This window comes from Malania oleifera, chromosome 4 (genome assembly GCF_029873635.1).
Source record: "Malania oleifera isolate guangnan ecotype guangnan chromosome 4, ASM2987363v1, whole genome shotgun sequence".
Taxonomy (NCBI): Eukaryota; Viridiplantae; Streptophyta; class Magnoliopsida; order Santalales; family Ximeniaceae; genus Malania; species Malania oleifera.
In genome coordinates, this window is record NC_080420.1 from 80,734,268 (window position 1) to 80,743,541 (window position 9,274).

The 9,274-nt window shown below is 35.5% G+C and overlaps 1 long non-coding RNA gene across 1 annotated transcript in view; it reads left to right on the forward strand.

The window, feature by feature from the left end:
• The first annotated feature begins 1,374 nt into the window (after window positions 1-1,374).
• LOC131154366 (uncharacterized) overlaps window positions 1,375-9,274 on the forward strand; it is a 22,711-nt gene continuing 14,811 nt past the window's right edge. Inside the window, exon 1 of the long non-coding RNA XR_009136427.1 lies at window positions 1,375-1,597. This is a non-coding gene — a long non-coding RNA (uncharacterized LOC131154366). The remainder of the gene's footprint in view (window positions 1,598-9,274) is intronic.

Below are 9,274 nucleotides of genomic sequence, written 5' to 3' on the forward strand. Positions count from 1 at the left end.
TAAAAGTGGTAACCATTCATAGAATGGGTGCTTTAGGGTCCTAATTTCTTAATTCCATTTAAAATGAATGAAAGATGACCTTGCCTATTCACAATTGCACTCCCAAATACACTCTCTTTGAAAAAAATAATTTCATTTATTTTTTATTTCAAAAACTAAAATAAAGTGGTGATTTCATTTTCTAAAATAAAAGGTGTGTTAGATAACTAATGGTTTCGTTATCTAAGTATTTTTTAAAATGGTCACCAAAATAGTTAGCAATGAAACAAGCCACCCGAACTCAGCGTCCGCAACTTTGGCTACTCTATTGGGTACTTGTGAGAGTCAAGTCGTCTCTCATGTGTTAATGTGTTTAGTATTGTGCATTTGTTCCATGCTTATACGTGTTTAAGTTTGTATTTTTGTTGTGTATGTATGTTTGAAATTTTATGCCATGCCATACACGATGCTTATGCATCTTGAATTTCATTTTGCTCCTATGAACACATACCACTACATTGCACAAGTCCTATACCCGGACTCCCACCTTTTAGGATATAAGAGAGGGAAGAATTTGTAGGGCTTTCATGGGGCTTTGTCCTCCATATAGGCCTCATGAAAATTCTCTCACTCGATTTGTTCTCTTTGAAGATAGTTTCAAAGCCTTTAGATGCTGTGTGCTGAGTAGCCTAACCATGCACTAGAAAACTTTATCCTATACCCCTAGGATAAAGCCTTACCCAATGTTTGGAGATGAATTAAATTTTAAAACACTTGGATCCATAGACATGATTCTTAGGGGCATGCCAATCTTTCATAAGATGCATCTTGTTCTTATTTGTCTAGAATTTAATTGCATGTGTATTCAATATGTAGGTGATTAGGTGCCAAATTGCATAATTAGGTGTTTAAATGTGTTTATTGGTTATTATAAATTAGATTAAATGTCCAAATTGTACACATTATTTTAAATGGAGTTCAATTTATAATATTACGATTTTTATTTTAATTTTATCCGTAAATTTACGAACACTTGTGTTTAATTATTTTAGGGCACTTTCGGGAAGTGAAGGTGAAACAAAAATGCAACGGGCGAAGGCCCCATGCAATTTAAAGCCATGTAATTAGGATGAAGATGAATTAAATGCAGCCCGTGCAATTGAATAAGCCATGCAATAATTGAATTCAACATTGCATTAAAGAGGGGCCAAATTCAATGCAAATGGAGGCCCACGTGAAAAAGAAAAGAGAAGGTCGTGGGGAGCAGGATTTTAGAAGAATGGGAAGCATCTTTTATTGTGTAAACTTGCATGGCCATGCAAGTGGCTGGCCCAAAAGAAGACAAAAGTTGCTGTTCCATGCGCAGTTAAAAACATAGGTTAGCCATAGGGTTAAGGGAGAGGAGAGGCTGGGCGCATAAGGAAAAGGAGAAGGGGACATGCATAAGAGGAAATGCTGGCAGCCCTGAGAAGAAGCAAAAAAACACAGTTGTGTGCAGAGAGAGGGAATGGGGGAGTGGCAGTGGAGTACAAAGGGAAACAACAGCTGGCTAAGGGATAAAAAGGGAGACAGCAGCAGCTTTAAACGCTGTGCTGTGCACAGAACACAGAGAGGGACGGTAGCTTCCTCTCTCCTTTTCTCCTTCCTCCTCCTTCTCTTCCTCTCTCTCTCTCTCTCTCTCTCTCTCTCTCTCTCTCTCTCTCTCTCTCTCTTTTAAATTTTTTTTAATGTCCATTTTAATTCATTATTTTGAATACTTTATTGATGAATTGAGCTGCTCCTTTATTTTTATTGTCATGCATTTTATTGTTTTGATTAAGTTAAGGTTAGATAAATTTGTTCCTTTATTTTAATTTTCAGTATTCATTTAGTTTACTGCTTTTGAATGGGTTATTATTGGGTTAATCTGTTGCATTTTTGTGTTTGTGTAATTTACTGATTTGATTTGTGTTTATGGGCTATTTTACAACTCAAAGAGATTAAAACCTAATTCAATTTCAAGATGCACACAAGGTATTTGAAAAAATGTCCCTTAGAGCATAAGCATTATACTTTACCATTTATTGTTGAAACTAGGTGGATTAGATGATGTTAATGATTATGGTTTAACTCCTTGAGCAAAGATAACCATAATTCATTTAACATACGTTCTTAAATTCCTTTAATTTAGGGAGAAAAGTCCTGTTAGTGCCAAGGGCATTAGAGCATAAATCTTAAACTTATTATGTAGCTGTGTTCCGCTTCTCATTTGGGTTTATAAACACGTTGCATTTAAAATTCCTTTAGTTCATTGACTATAAATTTTATTAATCTCATACAAAAGAAGAACGAACCATCTTTGGGTTATGCCCAAAAACCTCGTTTCACTGTAAATAACATTTTAATTAGTCGTAGTGTTTAATTCTACTTTATTTTTTATAATAGTTAAATTTGGAACTTAAACAAACCGCACCCTATGGAAATGACTTAGAGACTTCCCTAATACTACTTGGTGACACTCTTATACTTGGTAGTTATTTTCTAAGATTTTTAGAGTGAACCAAATTTTTGACGCCGTTGTTAGGGAGCGGTTAGCTTAGTTCAAAATTTTCCTATTATCTGCTTTTTCATTCCTTTCTTTAGTTTTCTTTGTTTAAATTTTGTACTGTTCACTTGCTTATTTTCATCATTAGTGTCATTATTTTCTTGTTTTTCTTCTTTCTTGCAATTTATTTCGCCTTAGTTGTTTTGAAACATTTTATATTTTTGGCACTCATGTTTAATGTTGTGGGCTAGGGACAACACAAATGGATTGAATCGCGTGCATCACAGTCCAAGTAGTATTGTGTAGTGTTGCATTGGATTCTAGCCTTAATTTTGATTCTGAGGCTGATTTAAAAAATCCTTTTCCATTTGATAACATGGATGAACTAGTTCCTATGACACTTAAGGATTATCTGTAGCCCACACGAACCACACAACCATCTTACATCATATTGCCTGAGAATGCATAGAATTTTAATATTAAGCATGTAATGACGTCTGTAATACTTCAGTTTCATGGGATGGAGTCTAAAAATCCATATCAGCACTTAACTGATTTTGAACTTGCTTGTACTACATTCATGAATAGGGTTGTTACTGATGAAATGATTAGATTGCGTCTTTTTCCTTTTTCATTGAAAGACAAGACTAAGGTGTAGTTTAACTCTCTTAGCACAAATTCTATTGCTAGCTAGTCTGACATGCAAATAGAATTTCTACATAAGTTTTTTCCCTTATATATAACTCAATCTTTGTAGGAACAAATTAGTCAATTCATGCAGAGAGCTGATGAGACCTTTCATGCAAGTTGGGAATGATATAAAAAATTGGTCAATATGTGTCCTCATCATAGGTTCGAGTCATGGCAATTTGTGAATTATTTCTACACTGCTTTGACCCTTGAATCGAAACAATTTGTCCATACAATGTGTACAAAGGATTTCTTCAATAAGGTGTTTAATGAGGTACTTAGTTTTCTTGATTATTTTGCTAAAAATGCTCAGTAGTGGACTACTGTAATGCCTCGAACCCTTAAACCCGGGTCCGATGCGTTATACCTGATAAAATCTTGATAATCCATAATCCATAATATACGCAGTGGAAAACATAAACATAATCTCCATATATAATACCATAATACCATAATATCAGAGCTTACTATTCCTATCTAAATTTCATAAACTTCATTCATCACCTGCATTTCCATAAAGAAAACTCTATTTATAGGCAGGGCTTTGTTGACGAGACACGTGAGTTCGTCGACCAGGCACTTTAGAGACTTCGTCAACGAGAAGATACCTTTGTCGACGAAATTCAGAGTTTCAAAATTACTCTCTTGGGATTCCTTCGTTGACGAAGAACTAGAGTTTGTCGACGATATCTAGAAGGACACTCGTTGACGAAGACAGGACATTAAGGCCTACTATTTCTTCTAAAATCCTTCCTTTTCCTTTATTATCCATTAATCCATTTCCTTTATTATACTTCCTAATTATTTTATAATTTTAATTTTTGGGTCATTACATTCTCCCCTCCTTAAGAAATTTCGTCATCGAAATTTTACTAACTAATCATCCTTTCACATTACTTAAATTCATTTGCTAACTACCATCATATGAACTCAACATACATATCATCATATAAATTATTCAATCATTTTTCATTAAGTTAAATCATCACTATCTTAAATATAATCTCATACCTGTTTCTCTAATGGCATCCTACTCAGCTCGAAGTGTGTACAACCGGGGTGGAGCACCTCTTCCAAGCGGTACCTGTTGTTTCCCCCGATCCTGATTCTGAACAGATACCACAGGCAATGGTTCCCGACAATCTTTCTTGATATGCCCTAACTTACCGCACTTGTAGCAATTCAGAGTGCCAAACCAGCATTCGCCCCTATGCCTCTTATTACACTTCGGGCATATAGAGCCAACTGCTTCCTTCCCTTTCTTCGCTGATCCCTGACTGGTCTCATACTGAAAACTAGATGGTGCAGGTCTCTTCTTCTCCTCTAAAGACTCAGTGCTGTTCTGAATACTCTTCCCCAACACCGAGGCCTTATCAACTAATTCTAGAAAACTTTGGACCTGAAACCCGACCACCAGCTCGAAGATTCCGCGCCTCAGGCCTTTCTCAAATTTCCTAACCTTTCTTACTTCATTTGGGACCAGAAATGGAGCGAAACGCGACAATTCCACAAATTTAGCCACATACTCCGCAACCGTCATATCCCCCTAGGTCAGATTAGTAAACTCCTCAATCTTTTCCTCTCTAACAGATGAAGGAAAATACATGTTAAAGAACAAATCCTTGAATCTTTCTCATGTAAGAGTTATCTTTACAACCCTCTGATCCTTTAACAGTTTCGCAGAAAGCCACTAGCGCTTTGCCTCCCCAGTCATCTTGAAAGCGGCATAACGAACCTTCTGCTCATCCGTGCAATCGAGTACAACCATAATTCTCTTCTATCTCCTATACCCAATTTTATGCAGCCACTACATTAGGTCATTCTGCAAAGGTTGGAGGGTTCATCCTCATAAACTCTTTTATGTTGCAGTCCTATCCTACAGGTGGACAGTTCTGTTCCTTAGGTTCCTTCTTTATTTCTGATTTAACTTAACAAATGATAACTCGCAACACCTTAGAGGTATCTATTTCTTCCTCACTAGAAGTCACTGAATCATCTCTTCCTTCAGCCTCTACATTCTCATCTCTAGAATCCATCCTGAAAATAGAATAGAGAAGAGATAAGAATTCCATATCATAACCTTAAACAAGATAATCATTAAATTAAATCCAATAAAAATCCAAAATCTCCATGCAAGCATCAGTCTCACAATTTAGAAACAAAACATCCAAGGTTTACCGTAACTTTTCTGAGGCCGTCAACTGCTTCAGAAAAATCATAGGAAATCATCGACATATTTTCACCTCTAAATTACAAAACAAAATCCTATGCTTCCCTACACCAAACCTATTTCTTAGTACCTAACCTATTCATCTCCTATTTTCATCATAACTCATTCCTATACTCTGGTATAAATCATTTCTAAATCCTCAAAATCTCAAAATCATTGCTCTGATACTGTAATGTAACGCCCTGAACCCTTAAACCCCGGGTCTGGTGCGTTATACCTGATAAAATCCTGATAATCTATAATCCATAATATATGTAGCGAAAAATATAAACATAATCTCCATATATAATACCATAATACCGTAATACCGTAATACCAGAGTTTACTATTCCTAACTAAATTCCATATAATTCATCTATCACCTGAATTTTAATAAATCTACATTACTCCCAAAACATTGCAGTAGTTTCACAACCATTCCTTACTCAATATCCTTAAAACATAACGACATAAAACATAAAACATATACTTAAACTTAATACAGTTCCATAGCATATCAAAAATATACCCTTTCTCTTTTACAATCCTCAAAAGACTATAAACCCTCAAGTTCCCTAAGCCCGACCTCGAGAATGTCCTGAAAAAGAAATAATCATATTCGGGTGAGATACATCTCAGTAAGGGAAGAAATATACATATTAAAACAGCGTGTGACTAATATTAGGCATATGGATATCATTTTAAATACATTTGCAAATCATTAACGTAACACCGAAAACATTTTCTTAACCTAATCAATCACAAGCAAAGATTTAACCCACAAGATTACCCAAGGATAGGGGTGATTACTTGCCCATAGAAGTAGCACCCTTCTGCTATTAGATTGATCTCGTACTCACACAGTTCAACAATAGTTTACTAGCAAAGACCATAAGGATAGAAAAATCTACCCATCTATACAAGTAGATTCCCTCTGCCTTAATATGTTATGCAACTACTGTCACATCTGAAGTTACTAGTGCACTCGCCTTACTCAACAAGCCCTTAGGTGAAGAGTACACCCCGCCCAATCATAACATGTTCTACATACATAACTACTTCTAATATCATAATACATTATTCTTTTTGTCATTATTCAAGCATATACATATGTTCATGTTCATAGCTTAAACATTGCATTGCATTTCATTTTACGTAATCTACAATATTACATCATTCACATTTGTCATTTCATTCTATTGTCATTTCGTTGTCATTTCATTGCATTTTCCTTTCTTTCATTCGTACTATAGCTGGTCTTTAGCCGTCATCAATTACTCTATAGCTCATTTTAGTTGTCATCAGTTAATCTACATAGAAATGTGCTAGAATCTGTTAACATGACTCTTTTCATCTGTCTTACATTTATATGGTTGCATTTAACATACACAAGTAACATAATCCATATCATATTTTATTCTCAATGCTTTACTTACTTAGCCGGCATCTCATACATTTAACATATATTTGCACAGAATCTCATGCCACACAATTTAACAGTAAAATTCATATATATTCCTTTAAAATAGGTCAACCCACATTTAACATTTATATGTTGAAAATACGTTTCATTTCTTACATAATTCCTTAGAAATTACTTTTCACTTTCATTCGTTTACTTTCACTTATGCATAACTATATAAGCAGTCCTAGGCTCAGAAAACATAATTTTACATGGTTGACATTTTATAATTCACACCAAAACATACATATAATGTAACATAATTTATTACCTTTAATTTCATAAAATCTGATTTAATATATAATTTCTCCTTACCTGACTTCCGAACCACGCTGGTAGGATCCCCAAACTAATACCTACAGCGTTCACTTGGATCCTGAATCCAAAAATCCTATTTTAATTAAAATAAATTCCAACTGACTCAAATCCTAAGAAAAACACTTATTTACTACTTCCTAGGCTCTAAATAACATTATTCATTAAGAAAATCCCAAAATAACTCACTTACCCCGATTTTGGGATGTTTCCCAAACCCCTCAAACCAACGATCAGCTCCTACAACCTTACAGAGAACGATCCTATGAACCTCGTGGTGGTTCCGGATCGTCAAACCGGGTCAAATTCGGCCCCGAATCGAAGAAAGAAGGCTTGAGGTTTGTTTTTTAGAGAGAGAAGGAGAGAATTCCCGAGTTTATTGTTGAAAATTAAAGAAAACTCTATTTATAGGAAGGGCTTCGTTGATGAGACACGTGGGTTCGTCGACGAGGCACTATGGAGACTTCATCGATGAGAAGATACCTTTGTCAACGAAATTCAGAGTTTCAAAATTACTCTCTCGGGATTCCTTCGTCGATATCCAAAAAGTAAAAGTTGCCGAGATGAGGATGCTTAGATGGATGAGTGGTATAACATTGAAAGATAAATTAAGGAATGAACATATTCGTGGTAAGTTAGGTGTAGCTCCTATAGAAGATAAGATAAGGGAAGGACAACTCAGATGGTATGGACACTTGCAACGTAGGCCTTATAGTGCACCTGTGAGGAAGAGTGACTTAGTTATTGTGGGGGGCAGTAGAATGGGTAGGGGTAGACCTAAAATAACTTGGGAGGAGATAGTGAGTAAGGATTTAATATCTTTAAATCTATCAAAAGAAATGGTCCATGATCGCATAAATTGGCGGAAAAGGATTCATATAGCCGACCCCACTTAGTGGGACTAAGGCTTGGTTTTATTGTTGTTGTTGTTGTGGGATTCCTTCATCGGCGAAGAACTGGGGTTCGTCGACGATATCTAGAAGGACACACGTCGACGAAGACAAGACATTCGTCGACGAGGCCTACTATTTCTTCTAAAATCCTTCATTTTCCTTTATTATCCATTAATCCATTTCCTTTATTATACTTCCTAATTATTTTATAATTTTAATTTCTGTGTCATTACAACTACCAAGATTGACAGAAAACCATGTGCAGCTCAACCATTGAGAGCAGTACCTGGTGGAGGGCGATATGTGAAGGGACTTGCGAAATAGCCCTATGATCCGATTGTAGTGCATACGGATAACAAAAAAAAAAAAAAAAATTCGATCATGTAATCCTTAATTACGTGACTAGGATTATACTTACGAGATCTGTCTGGTTTGATCCCGAATCTTTAAGTACGAAAATGAACTCTTGAAGACGACCAGGAATCTTCTACTGTATTCCTTGAACACGTCTTGCTCCTAAGAGAGTGGGCTCGTAAGCAGCTGCTAGGATTTTCTTCTCTCGCAAAAATGTCTACTTCTGTGAGAGTTTTCTCATCTCCCCTAGCTGCTGAATGGAGCGCATGTATACATAGGCTACAATAGGGGCCTCTGGGAAAATATGACTAGGGCTTCCCACGTAATTAAGAATTCCTAATCCGAACCAAATTCATCCTTTATTATGTTAATTATAATTCATACCACTAAAGAATTATAATTGCACTCCCTATCATATTTGAAATTAAATTTCAAGCTCCTATTATTAAATGTTTATTTATCTCCGCACGTAAAGATTACAGATACCTGTCTATTAAATTAAATTACTGACAATTTAATTAATTGACATATTAATTCCCTGAGACCTTCCACTTAACTTATTTGATGTCCTAGATTTAAAATCCACTTACAGGGTTTGACACAATTAAAACTTATAAGCTTCCTCAAGGGGGTATCATCAATCCCAATACCGGGACGTGGATCCCATCAATAATTAATGTTCACCATATACATAATGTCATCACCCAACTCACTGAGTATTTTAACCCATAAAGAATCTCACTCTTCTATGAATCAAAATAATAAACACTATATGCACATGTCCAATAATCATATCAGGATTAAGAGCATAAGCACTCATAATAACCATAAGGTATTAATTATTTTAT